Here is a 13,184-nt window from a genome sequence, read left to right as displayed (position 1 = left end):
CATTAAATTCAGCTTAGATCTGAATGAAAGTTTAACATTCAATGACAATTGGAAGAGACGTCTAAGAGTACTAACTTATGAGGTAATAGATTCACAAATTATTCGGATGGAAAGAAGATTTCAAGATTTTTCCAAAATTCAATTTGTTGAATTGTTGAATGGAAAACATTCCCCAGACTACCAAAAAGAAATCCCTAAGTTGAAACTACTTCAGTTATTAGAACAATGCCCTTTTTTCAACCAGGAGCAACTTAAAAATGAATTATGTAATATCTGTACTGATTACAACAAAGTTAATGCATTTGGCTTTCATGTTACCTGCAACTACAGCCAGCAGTAAAAGGGAGCATGAGCACCCTTAAATAAATAAAAAATTATTTAAGGGGAGGTTGTAAGCTGATTTGGATCAAAATTAACATTTTTTGGTTTTTAGCTGAACTAATAAATTAAGATAAAGTCGGTAGGTTAAGGAAGATCACAACTACAGGTGTGCAAATTTTCATATATGTAGATTGAATAGTTTCTGAGATAAGTGTACCTGAAGTTGCTAAATTTAACACGGCAAGGATAGGGCTTACAACCTCCCCTTAAGGAATTCATTGTTCAACATCCGACTCACGTGTATAAGCACACTAACAATTGAAAGAAAAAAAAACACATCTTGGAGAACTATACAGTGATCAAATATTTGTAGAAAGAAATATAGACCTATCGGTATTTGAGGAAAGAAGAGACAGACACATTGCACTTGTGTACAAGAAAATATAATTAATGCTAATTTCCTTGCAATTGGAGTTTTTCCTAGTCTGTCATCATTTAATACAAAGGTCAGTGCGCATAGACTGAGCCCAGAGCTTAGTTTGTCTCGTTTTTTTTTTTTTATTATCTCCCCCCCCCCCCACATATTATCTCTAGTCTCCCCAAACTTAAAACCTAATCTGTGCCACTGGTATGTGTGTATGTATGTACGTACATATAGAGTGTTTGCTTACATAATATAGTTCGGAATATGTATTACATATCTTTCGTGTGTTAAATATTACAGTATCTGGTTAACTAGTTTTAGCCTGTTATGGGCCATCTTCAGAACAGATTGGTGCTGGTCTTGGCGCTTTTTGTTAATGTTTCATGTGGGATTGAGTTGTGTGTTGAGAACTTCATTTAGATGTGTTTTTGTGTGTCTATATATTTTGTATTGTTATAGTGTGTTTAGTTTCTGGCTTTTTGGTTGTATATGTAGAATTTTCATGTCTGTGTTTATGTCTCTGTAGTGTGGTTAGCATTTGTGAGGTGTTCTGCATATGTGGAAGTGTTTTGTAGTTTTGTTATGGCTGTAATGTGTTCTTTGTAATGTGTTTGAAATGATCTGCCTGTCTGTCCTATGTAGAAGTTGTTGCAGGTGTTGCATTTGAGTTTGTATACGCCTATGTGGTGGTATTTGTTTGTTTGTGTTGTTTCTGTATTGATATACTTTTATAGAGTATTAATTGTTCTGTATGCAATGTTATAATTTAATTTCTTGAATGAGGTTGCAATCTTGTGTGTGTTTTAAAATTAACCCTTCCTTATATCTAGTTCATAATGTTGACCTAATTGAAGATCAAACACACCCATAGTACTGTACACTACCCAATACAACCCTTATTTCTTTAGTTCCGTATTGGACAATTGAATGATAAGACATGTGTGAAGTGTTTTGGAATGGCTCTCTAGAAGGTTTACGTGTATGGAGGTATGTTAAAGGTACATTTCACTAATGTATTGTGCAATTAATTGGTATGAATGTTTTAAACGTGAAATCAATTTAACCTGTCATCCATTTCTAAGCATTTGATTGCACACCGGAGATTTTGTGTTTTGTTTTTTGAGAATAATTGTTTATTTTTTATTGTACACTACTTTTATGTCTCACTTCACCATGTGCAACATTTCCATAATATTAAAATGTACAGTACATTGTGGTTGTGATTTAATTTACGCACAGCTCTAACCATAATAAAATTGTTGTTCACCATTATCGGGAAATATGATGAAAACAAAAAAGATAAAATGAGTTAAATATCACTAGAATATATTTTTAAAAATGTACTGATATGTGGAAACATGCAATACAACACTTGTCATAACAGTCAGTTTGGCAAGTCGTCATAAGATAATTTTCTAACTTGGATTTGAAAGATTTCAAGGTTCGGTAGCCCTTGACTTCAGGCAGCAGAGAGTTCCAGTGATGAGAGGTAGCAACAGTGAAAGATGAGGAATACAGAGATGATGTGTGTAGTGGAGTTTCTAGCATGTTATCGCGTTGTGATCCAGTATTAATATTGTGATAGCGAGAGAGAGTATGAAAACGGGCAAATAAATAAGAGGGGAATGAAGTGTGTATAATTCGATATAAGAGAGAAAGTGAGTGCAGATTTCTCCTCTCATGTAATCTAAGTCATGATAACTTCTCGAAAGAAGATGAGATATGATCATACTATCGAACATTACACGCGTTATGAACATGCTGTAGTTTCTGAGAGAAATCAATCCTGAGATCACTGAACAAAACATCGCAATAATCGAAGTGAGGTAGAATGAGTGTCTATGTCAGCGTCTGTTTTAATTTAGGTGGATAATGTTACAATCGTTTTAGGGAATAGGGAATAGAGAATAGAGAATCCCTTCTTACATGTAGGGGAGGAGGGGGCACAATCGGACAAAAAAATTGTTTAAAGTGATAATTGCAAAATTTATAGGAATATACCAAATTTTTTTACGGGTGCACATTATATATAATAAGAGAGAAATGCGCACGAGTGTGCATTGTTAGAGATACTAGTAAATGTCACTTTTTCCTATCTCGGTTATTGATTTGTCTGCCCTCTGACACGTCAGTATGTGATATTGCCGACATAGTTCACCACATAATTTGCACACGCAATCTCCGTCAGCAGTATGGAAGCCTGATCTGATGCACAGTCTGTGGTGGTAGCCATGGATTGATAATCTCGTCACCACGTCGCAACGGTTGGTTTGGTCCCATCCAGTTCCTGTCTATCACGGCTCCGGTGCTGTAGAACCCGTCCGGAATCTGGCGTCTTTTCTCTTCTCTTTCCGATAGAAGCTGCTCGTAGCCGCTGGTAGATGGCAGTAAGTAGTCCGTTCTGAGGTCTTCTATCAGGAAGGTTTCCCTTGAAAGTATATATATCAGCCTCGACGGTGCATATTTTGATGTTCCCAGGGCTCTTTTCAGGAAGGTGGCTTTAACACTTTCTAGCATCTCTAGATCCTTCTTCTTTAAGTACTGCCAGATTACTTGAACCCCGTACGTCAGTACTGGCATTATCTTCCCCTGAATAGGTTCATTGCTGTTTCCAACGACAGTGATTGTAGGTGCTTTATGTCGCTTATTGCCCTGATCGCGGCCACTGACCTCTCCTTTACATGCATAGTAAAACAGGTCCCTGATGTTTGGAAGATCACTCCGAGGTATCTGAACGAGTTGACTACTCCTAGTGGCTCTTGGTTATGCTGGATTATATCATTCCTCGATATCCGACCTCCTTTGCGAAATATCATAACCTTAGTCTTTTCTGTGTTTATATGAAGTCCGTTGTTATTCGCCCAGTCATTCAATCTATCGAAGCACGATTGCAGATCCTCCACATTTGCTGCTGTTAAGGCCATGTCGTCCGCATACACGTATACGTCCGTCTGTCCACCTCCGCGAACTGCTTCTATCACGTCCGCTGTCATTAGGTTGAAGAGTAGGGGGCTGACGGGATCTCCCTGCAACACACCGTTTGTTTGCGTGATGGGTCTTGATGTCCTTAGGTTGTCGCTTATGTTCACCACATTATACTCTAACATATTCCTTATTATATTAGTGAGATAATTCCGTCCAAACTTGGTCTCCAGCTTTGAAACTAATATCTGTCTATCTAGCAGATCGAAGGCCTTTTTATAGTCTATGAAAACTACGTATCGTTTCCCTTTGTCATGACGTAGAGCTTCCTCTATTACTTGTAATAATTTTGTGACAGCCTGGAGCGTTGATCTTCCTTTCCAGAAACCAAATTGCTCTTCTGGTATTATATTTCCTGCAAGTTCCGAGAGTCTTTGTGTGATGATTTTGGTGAAGATCTTGAAAGCAGCATTCTCTAGAGCGATGCCCCTATAAGCGTCCGGTAGCGTTGTATCTCCTCTCCCTTTGTAGAGGACTTTGATTGTCGACGTCCTCCATACTTCAGGCAATTTGCTTGTCTCCAAGCACTTATTGAATAGCATTGCCCATGTTTCCCTCAAGATTGGTAGAGTGTCTTTTAAATTCTCGTTGAAGATTGCGTCTGGACCTGCGGCTTTTTTGCATTTTAGATTCCGTATTGCTGCAGTGACTTCTTTTTCTGTAATTTTTGGGAAATCCTGTGCTTCTGTTATTATGGTTGTAGGGTATGCTCTCTCAGTATGCCTGTTGTTTAATGTTTTCTGGAAGTGTTCCTCCCAAGTACTCATAGATATTTCCTGTGAGAACTTCGGTTTTCTGGATTTTAGTGCTACATATGGGTCTTTCACTGCTTCTTCGACAAGTCTTCTGCCTTCTTTCTCTACATGCGCTGCTTTTTTCTCTTTTATCAGTAATTTGTATTGTCTTCTAGCCTGGCCATACTGTTGTAGTGTCTCCGGGGATTTTGTTTTCTTGGCTGCACATTATATATACTTTCACTTAAAGCATGACAAACTCACAGAATTGTAATGCAACATTTTTAGTAGAGACAGACATTTAATATTACAGTAGCATAGTGTTTTATTGTGCCCCACTAAAGGGCACTATCAGACATCATGGGTAGTGGTGGTGGTGGTGGTGGTGGTGGTGGTGGTGGTGGTGGTGGTGGTGGTGGTGGTGGTGGTGGTGGTGGTGGTGGTTTGATATCTTGTAAGCTTACAGACGATGTATCCTCTACAATTGGTTATACATATTTATTTTCCATTTTCAAGTTTTTCTGTAGCAAAGTGACTTCAAAATCACCATTGTCATGCTTTGGAGCAATAATCCTGCCAGCATAAAAAATGTTTTTCTTGTCATGAAAATGGACTAGCACATAATCCCCATCCTGAGGCTCTCTGTCTAATTCCTCGAAACCACTAGGATCTGGAACTGTCATCCAATCCATCTCATCACTTTCATCATAAACAATGTCCATCGTTTGCTCTTTGGTTTCTGGCTTCCTGTTTGTTATTTTCTTCCTTCTAAATGGTTATTTTTTATAACCATTTTGCTTTTAATTTGGTTCGATGCTCTCCTAAAGATTTTTTGATTGCAGTGTCTGTTGCAGTGCAGCTTTTTCCTTTCTTTCTTCCCTTTTTTCTGTATCTTTACATATCTGTGAAAACAGAAATAAATTATTGTTATAAATGTTTAAAATAATAAGTTTGATAAAGCATGTTCTAACCCTAGAGTTTATAGGTCTACTGACCCAAGCAAAGTTTGAAATGAAACTCCAGGAGACTGCTTTCCGAATACTCATGCCCTCCATACATAATTTTACCGCATGTTTCATCATGTCTGATGTAAAACTGCCCTTGTCAGTCTTCCTTTGTGTATTTCTGACCATCCTATAATTAGAATAACATATGTTTTATTGTCACAATTATTACTATTATCAATGTATTGTAATAATTAAACAATATTTTATAATATTTATTACTGACAGACATTGTCTGATTGTATCCCATTGTGAGTGTCTGATTGTGCCTCATAGTGCACATAATCTCATTTTGATTTGGCACTGCCATGTGGATACTCTGCTCAAATTCTGATCAATGTGTAAGTGTAGCTTAAGAACAGCTTTATAAAGTGTGCTATATTTAATTATTTAAAAATATATACACATAAAAAGAAACAACAGAATACTGAAAGGAAATTTTTTCAAAATCTTACCTGAAATATGCAAAATTCCTTCAACTCACGAGGCACAAACAAAGCAGTCTTGCAATCAACAACTCATAGCTTGGTATGGGTTCAACTTCTTGTTACTAGATGGTGATTGATGTACAACTATTCCATCTTGCAAAGAAGTCACTGTCTTATTGTGCCCCCTCCTCTCTATATTTAATATGTGTATCCCAATTGAAATTAGGTTCGAAATGCACTCCGAGGTTTTTTAGAGTAGAGCTAAATGGGATGATTGTTTTATTCAGTTACACATGGAATATCCATGTCGTTGACGTCAGGAATTAATATATGGTTCGTGAACAGAATAGCCTGTGATTTACATGCATTCAGGTTAAGTCCAACGTGTTGAGACCAGGAAGAGATGGAGTCCAGATCTTCATTAAGACTATTAAAGCTGTCATTTAGTGCATCAGGACGGGCTGAAATATACAATTGAAAGTCATCTGCATATATTTGATATCTACAGTGCTTCATTGATTTAGAAATTCCGTTTATATAAATAAAGAAGAGCAAGGGACCTAATATTGAATCCTGAGGAACTCCTGTGTCTACAGTCTTCCAGAATGAGAAACGTATTAGATATCACACTCCATTGGCGGTCAGTAATGTAGAAGTGCATCCAAGTGATAACACTATCAGAAAGATGTAGTGTTTGTAGTTTAGTCAATATTTATACCCCTTCTCCACTTCACACCTGCTTATGTCAGACCGGGTTTCTTAAATATGACTTGAAAAATGACGTCTTACAAATACTCGTACCTACATAATACTGTATATTAATTATGTCATTTTTATTTTATGTACAGAATACAGCATAATCTCGCAATAAATCATTTTTGGACTTGAAGAATAATATTTTGGGAGAAGCATATTTTAAAAATTAACATATTGTTCTTTCCAGTAGGCTTAACATACTACTGTACATTCAAGACATGATAATACAGATATCATTTAGAAATAACACATATTCGGACATGAACAACAATATTTTGAAAGACATATTTTAGAATTAATACACTGTTATTTTCAGCTTATGTATGTACATTGTGTGGTAACTTTGAGACACCATAAATAAAATACTATGGATATATTATTTATATAGTATAACCCCCTTTATGTCAAGTTAAAATAAAATAATGTAAATAAATTATCAAAATAATAAAAGAAATTAGTTAACCTCAGGTTTCAACCCGAGTCCCTCTACACCAAAGCCATTGACTCTACTACTATGCTACAGAGAGATATGTGTAGTAAATGGATTGAATTTACGTGTTATGAATACTTTCATGTTTGCTGCCTATTATGTTTGATTACTAAACAAAAATGTTTTATGCCATATTATATTGTATATTCATGCCACATGACACATTCAATCAAGAGATCGTCCCACATTTACGTAATTTTAATTACATACATACACACACATACATACATACATACATACATACGAGGCGTGTTCTTAAAGTAAGTTCCGTTTTCAATTATAGCCGTCACATCGTTGCAATTGTTATTTTGCGCATGCGTGTTTTCTTCTTCAGTCCTCAGGCAAGCTGTGCATGCAGTTTCAGAGCTTCAGTCCGTGTGTGTGGTTAGTTATGATCAGTTGAAATGTTCAAAGTGATTGAGCATCCCGCCGACTGTGAGATTCGGTCTGTTATCCATTTCTTGAATGCGAGGAACATCAAACAAGCTGACATTCATCGTCAACTTTGTGAGGTGTATGGTGATGATGCCATTAGTGAAGGAATGGTCAGGAGATGGGTTAGGAAGTTCAACGAGGGCCACGTCTCTGTGCATGACGAGCAGCGTACCGGTTGGCCATCTTTGATCAATGACGATTTGGTGCGTGCTGTCGATGAAAAAATTCATGAGGACAACAGGAGGTTCACAATTTCTTCGCTTTCCTTGAATTTTCCACAAATGTCGCGGAGTGTTCTCTACAAAATTGTGACAGATCGATTACGATATCGAAAATTGTGCTCACGATGGGTACCCAAGATGCTCACCGAAGAACACAAAACCAATCAAGCTTCCAGTGCATTGAACTTTCTCACACATTACAGTGAGCAAGGCGATGAGTTTCTTGACTATATCTTGACAGGTGACGAGACTTGGGTGTCTCACATGGCACCTGAATTGAAGCAGCAGTCCATGGAACGGAGGCACACTGCATTGCCAAGGAAAAAGAAATTCAAACAAACCACGTCAACACGCAAGATCATGTGCACTGTTTTTTGGGACAGAAAAGGAGTCCTACTCATCGAATTCTTGCCTCGGGGTGAAACCATTAATAGAGAAACCTATTGTCAGACCTTGAAGAAGCTCTGTCGCGCAATTCAGAACAAGAGACGTGGGATGCTGGCCGACAGAGTTGTGTTGCTTCATGACAATGCTCGGCCACACACAGCTCGTGACACCCAAAATCTCATCTCGAAATTTGGCTGGGAACAAATTGGCCCGGATTTGGCTTCGAGTGAGTTTCATCTCTTCCTGCACCTCAAGAAGTTCCTCGATGGTCAATGTTTTGATGACGACGATGAAGTGAAAACAGCAGTGCGGGAGTGGATCACATCGCAGGCAGGCAGGCAGGCAGGCAGGCGAATTCTACAATGAGGGGATAGAAAGACTTTTGCCACGACTCGATAAATGCCTCAGTAATGGTGGAGATTATGTTGAGTAATAATTGAAGTGTCGGGAATACACTGGAACAAAAATGGTTTGTAAATATCTTCCTGTTTACTTACTACACCCTTTTGGAACTTACTTTAAGAACTCGTCTCATACATACATACATACATACATAAATACATACATACATACATACATACATACATACATACATACATACATACATACATACATACATACATACATAGGCACATTGACTTTTATATGTAAGCTATTGTATATAGGCTATATAATTTCAAAGTTGCAAGTAATTGTATTTTGCAATTCATATTTTACAAAATAAACTGTAATTGTTAATTATAATTAACAATACAATCTAACCTTATAATTTGATAGTAATTCATATCTTTATAGGTCATGTTTTTTTATGAACATATACATGTTTAACCAATTTACATTCACTTTTATCAGACGTTAAAGATTTTTTAAGTTTTTGAATCCACATTTTCACTTATTTTTCTATATTTTCCCATGAGACACTTCATTGTTCATAAATTCTGCAGTTTTTTCAAGCTTAACTTTAAACTGAACACAAATCAACAAATACTCAGAACTGAGCCTGCTACAAACCTTACTCAGAATAACATGAGAAAGAACTTATAAAAATGTGAATTTACTAGCGTTTATTCTTACCAAATATGAATATATATTCTGTTTAAGATTGACACTTTAGTGTATTCTACTATACTTCCATGTTACGAGTATGTAGTCAAAAATTATTAGGTATTCAAATGTTTTTATTCTTACTTACAAGAGTATTTACTAAAATTAGTCTAGTATATACTAAATACTTATTTTTATTCTTATCATCCACTGAACTGGACTGCCGAGGGTGTGAGAGATGGTTTGTCGCATGTTGCATGGCTTTTGTGCTGGTCACGCTCCTCCTGGTTGACCTATATTATGTAAGCAAACGCCAGAGACCTGCACAACGTCCCAGTCCATGGGGTGCTTCCGCACTGGACTTCACAGTCTCGCAAAAAACAAGTCGGTGACATCACCACATGGGCCGGGCCAGGCTGCTTGCAGAGCAGTTTTGTGTGATGGGCTGATATCATGGCATCGAGCCCAAATCTCCTTTTCTGTCAGTTACTCATTAATTGAGTTTGCACGGGCTTGTGCCTGTGTGTGTGTGGTTCGATCAATAATCAGCTACTGTTTCAAACGTTTTTGTTTTAGTTTTTGATTTCTGTTTTTCAAGATGAGTCCAAATAATGGTATATTGCAAAGAAAATACAGTATATGTGATGAAGGTTTTCTGGGCTGAGATGCCATGGTCTATCATTGACTGGGCCTTTGTGCAGGTCTGTGGTGTTCGCTTACATAATACCAGTAGACCATGGCATCTCAGCCTGGAAAACCTTCATCACAGACACTGGCCGTGAAACCATACATTCTAAAATACAGTCTCTCTAGAGAAAAATTAGTGAAGGAGAAAATTTCCACTAGAGAGTTTAAAACAACTGTCGGATGGAAAATAAAAAAGTATCATAGAGAGAGATTTTAAATCTGTGTTCAACAGAAGTGGAAAATAATTTAATTTTGTATGTTGTCCGGTATGCCAGTAACTGTATGCTCATGCCACATGCCAAGCAAAAGCACAACCAATGTGCGAAAGCCGAAAAGCAGTAGACTGCAACCAACTGGTAGGTTGATGTCAGTGCGGTGGGCCATGGTGAGCTTAGAAGTCCAGTGCGATGGGTTAGGAAGCAGCTGCACCAGAAAGTGTTAGTCTTGTGTGGCCTGAGCTGCTGGCATGCTAGCAGTAATGAGCGGTGAGGTACCGCGCATTACTCTGGCAAATGCTATGTATGTATGTATACATACCAGTGAACCGTGAGTAATGTCATTGATTTCAGGAAATTATTCTTTGGGATATTTTGAACGAAAAAGTTTACTACAATTTTATTCATTTTTGCTTCTTTTTTCGAGATAAAAATTGTTTTATATAAAACATTCATATCGTGTTTTGGGAAAGCCATTAAATTAATTCTCAATATGCTCAGTCAATTTAAGAGAGCAGTGTATTATGATAATAAATGATTGAAAGAATTTTAGTTTTGTCCTTTAAATATGCAGAAATTTGATCTGAACAAATTAAATATTTTTAAATTCCTTTTCAGAACGAAAAATTACAAATAAATGATTAATATTAGAGGAGAAAAATTCGCTCTGGCACCAGGGACCGAACCCGGGTCCTTGGTTCTACAAACCAAGCGCTCACGCACTGACATGGAATTTAGAAAGAATTTATAACCAATTCTATGAATGTACAATCTTAGAAAAATAAAAAAGAAAAAGAATAACCTGCTGCCATATGCAAGTCCCCTTCAGAGGACTTCGGTTGATTCTGCGAGAGCTTAGGTTTACACGTAAAAGAATTTCTTATGCATGAACCTGCTCTGTTTTTCCTTTGTTTTGTTTGTTGCTTTTTCTGTCTGTTTATAGATTGAATGTTATAATTCATCTATAACAAAGACATATTCAAGGGGTAAATTAGGTGTAAAATAAAGATCATTTCACTAGTCGTGTGAACCAGGCGCTGCCTGAAGTGAACTTAGACAAATTCATGCTACAGGATATCGGTTTTTTTGTGTGTGTGTGTGTGTGTGTGTGTGTGTGTGTGTGCGTGCGTGCGCGCGTGCGCGTGCGTGTTTAACATACGAGTAACAAAAGTCAACTATTTTTTAACAAACGACAAATGTGAACAGTCAAATATAATGCGGAATAATTGGGTTAATCCACTGACAACCAGTCGAGTATGAACATTAATCTGAATAAGTCCCCTTTCCAAAAGAAACCTTTCGTATTTACTTTATTCCAGCTCAAGTAAAAAACTTCAAAATCATTATATACCTACTTAAGGTTAGGAACCTGTAGTAGGGAGTCTATCCTCGTGGTTAATTGCTTTCTACTGACAATTAGACTCTTTACCATTGGAAGTTCAGCACATTAAAAAAAACTGAACCAAAAGGAGAACAGCAGCTAATCTGATCTCTTTTCAGGAGAGTGCCTAATGCAGGTAGTCTGTAAGTACACATGCACTGAGGAATTTGAGTTGCATAATAGAAAAGCAGTCCATGCACAAATCGTAAATATCACTACCATGATAAGTATCCGTAGAGTCAATAAGATAGATGAATGAGTACATTTTGCAATTCCTCTAATGTAATGTCTAGTTGTTCTATGAAACATACATGTATACACATAAGCTATATACAGTGTATCCCATTTACCTTGCTCACCCAAAATAATTTTTTTTCTTGGGCGTCAAATCAAAAATTATTTCAAACAAAAGTTGTTTAAGTACAATGGGGAATTCATACTATGGGTATATCTTCCTTGTAAACTTAGGCCGGGTGCACACAGAATCAGACGCAGCGCGGCGCGATGCTACGTTTTGCTTTACAATGCCTCGCAACAGCTTAAAACTGTCTGCTCGTGACAACTGATTTGCTAGCTGTGTGAGTTTGGAAAACCGGCCTAGGCTAGAAAATGGCGTCAATGAAAGAAGACTGTCTGTATGAAAATTTCTATTGTATTTGATTATTTCCTAAGGACGTTTAATATGCCTAAAAATCTATACAATTGAAAGTCTTAAAATTAAATACTACTAATGTAGTGCACAAACGTCATTTTCTATGTTTATGACTGCTTCACGAATCGCAATAAAGAAAAATAATATATTAAATCAATAATGAGTGATAGTATAGAACAGAAAAGTAGGCCTACTACAAATTATTATTATCAATATTATTTTTCACCTGGTGCTTTCATCTCATTTGCAATTTCTCAAATATTTTTAGAAACCACATTATTGTCATGATATTGTTTCAAAGATTTTACAGAACGTATATTTCCTGTACTAAAACAGCTTATTCATCCGCATCGAGCTCCATTATGAATAATGTGCTATACACAACAATATAGTATTTGTAGATAGTAAAGTGTGCAATCATAGCCATTACTAACGCATGCACAGTACACTGCAGCTATCAGACAGTCTCCTTGTGACAAACATTTAACAGTCATTCAATGTTGTCTCTCCGTGTCTCCTCGTGTCTGCTCGCGACCATCATGCTGCGTCTGATTCTGTGTGCACCACATAATAATAAATCAATGGGAGACAAGTACTATGAGACAAAATGTCGCTTCGCACCACGCTGCGTCTGATTGTGTGTGCACCCGGCCTTATTCGTTAAGGCGGTAATGAGTCAGTACTCATTCCTCCTTAATGAATAAAGTTACAAGAAAGATATACCGGGACCCATAGCATAAAATCCCCATTGTACTTCAACTTTTATTTGATACAGTAATTTTTTTCATTTGGCACCTAAGAAAAAATTATATTGGACGAGCAAGATAAATGGGACACTTTGTATATAATATGAATCAATAGATCCATAGTACTTGAGTGTACAGCTCTGCACTACTTAATTCTGAAGCCACCACTGCAGTTCATATAGATAAATTATATTGTACGAGGCGCATCCAGAAAGTAAGTTTTCCGATTTTTCCCCCTTGAAAGTAAACGTAATTAGCCATGTTAATTGCGCATGCA

At 37.0% G+C, this 13,184-nt stretch overlaps 1 protein-coding gene and 1 long non-coding RNA gene across 14 annotated transcripts in view; one reads left to right on the top strand and one right to left on the bottom strand.

The window, feature by feature from the left end:
* The window catches only part of Cadps (calcium-dependent secretion activator 1), a 942,652-nt gene that overhangs the window by 886,195 nt on the left and 43,273 nt on the right, over positions 1 to 13,184 (top strand). The gene's annotated exons all lie outside the window — the stretch shown is intronic.
* LOC138707885 (uncharacterized) lies at positions 4,920 to 6,426 on the bottom strand. The gene is made up of 3 exons (XR_011334413.1): positions 5,921 to 6,426; positions 5,457 to 5,595; positions 4,920 to 5,363 (listed from the first exon to the last, which is right to left on the bottom strand). It is a non-coding gene; the product is annotated as an uncharacterized lncRNA (long non-coding RNA).

This window comes from Periplaneta americana, chromosome 10, assembly GCF_040183065.1.
Source record: "Periplaneta americana isolate PAMFEO1 chromosome 10, P.americana_PAMFEO1_priV1, whole genome shotgun sequence".
NCBI classification, from domain to species: domain Eukaryota; kingdom Metazoa; phylum Arthropoda; class Insecta; order Blattodea; family Blattidae; genus Periplaneta; species Periplaneta americana.
The sequence above is the reverse complement of the archived record's forward strand: the minus strand, read 5'-3'. Positions and strand labels throughout refer to the sequence as shown.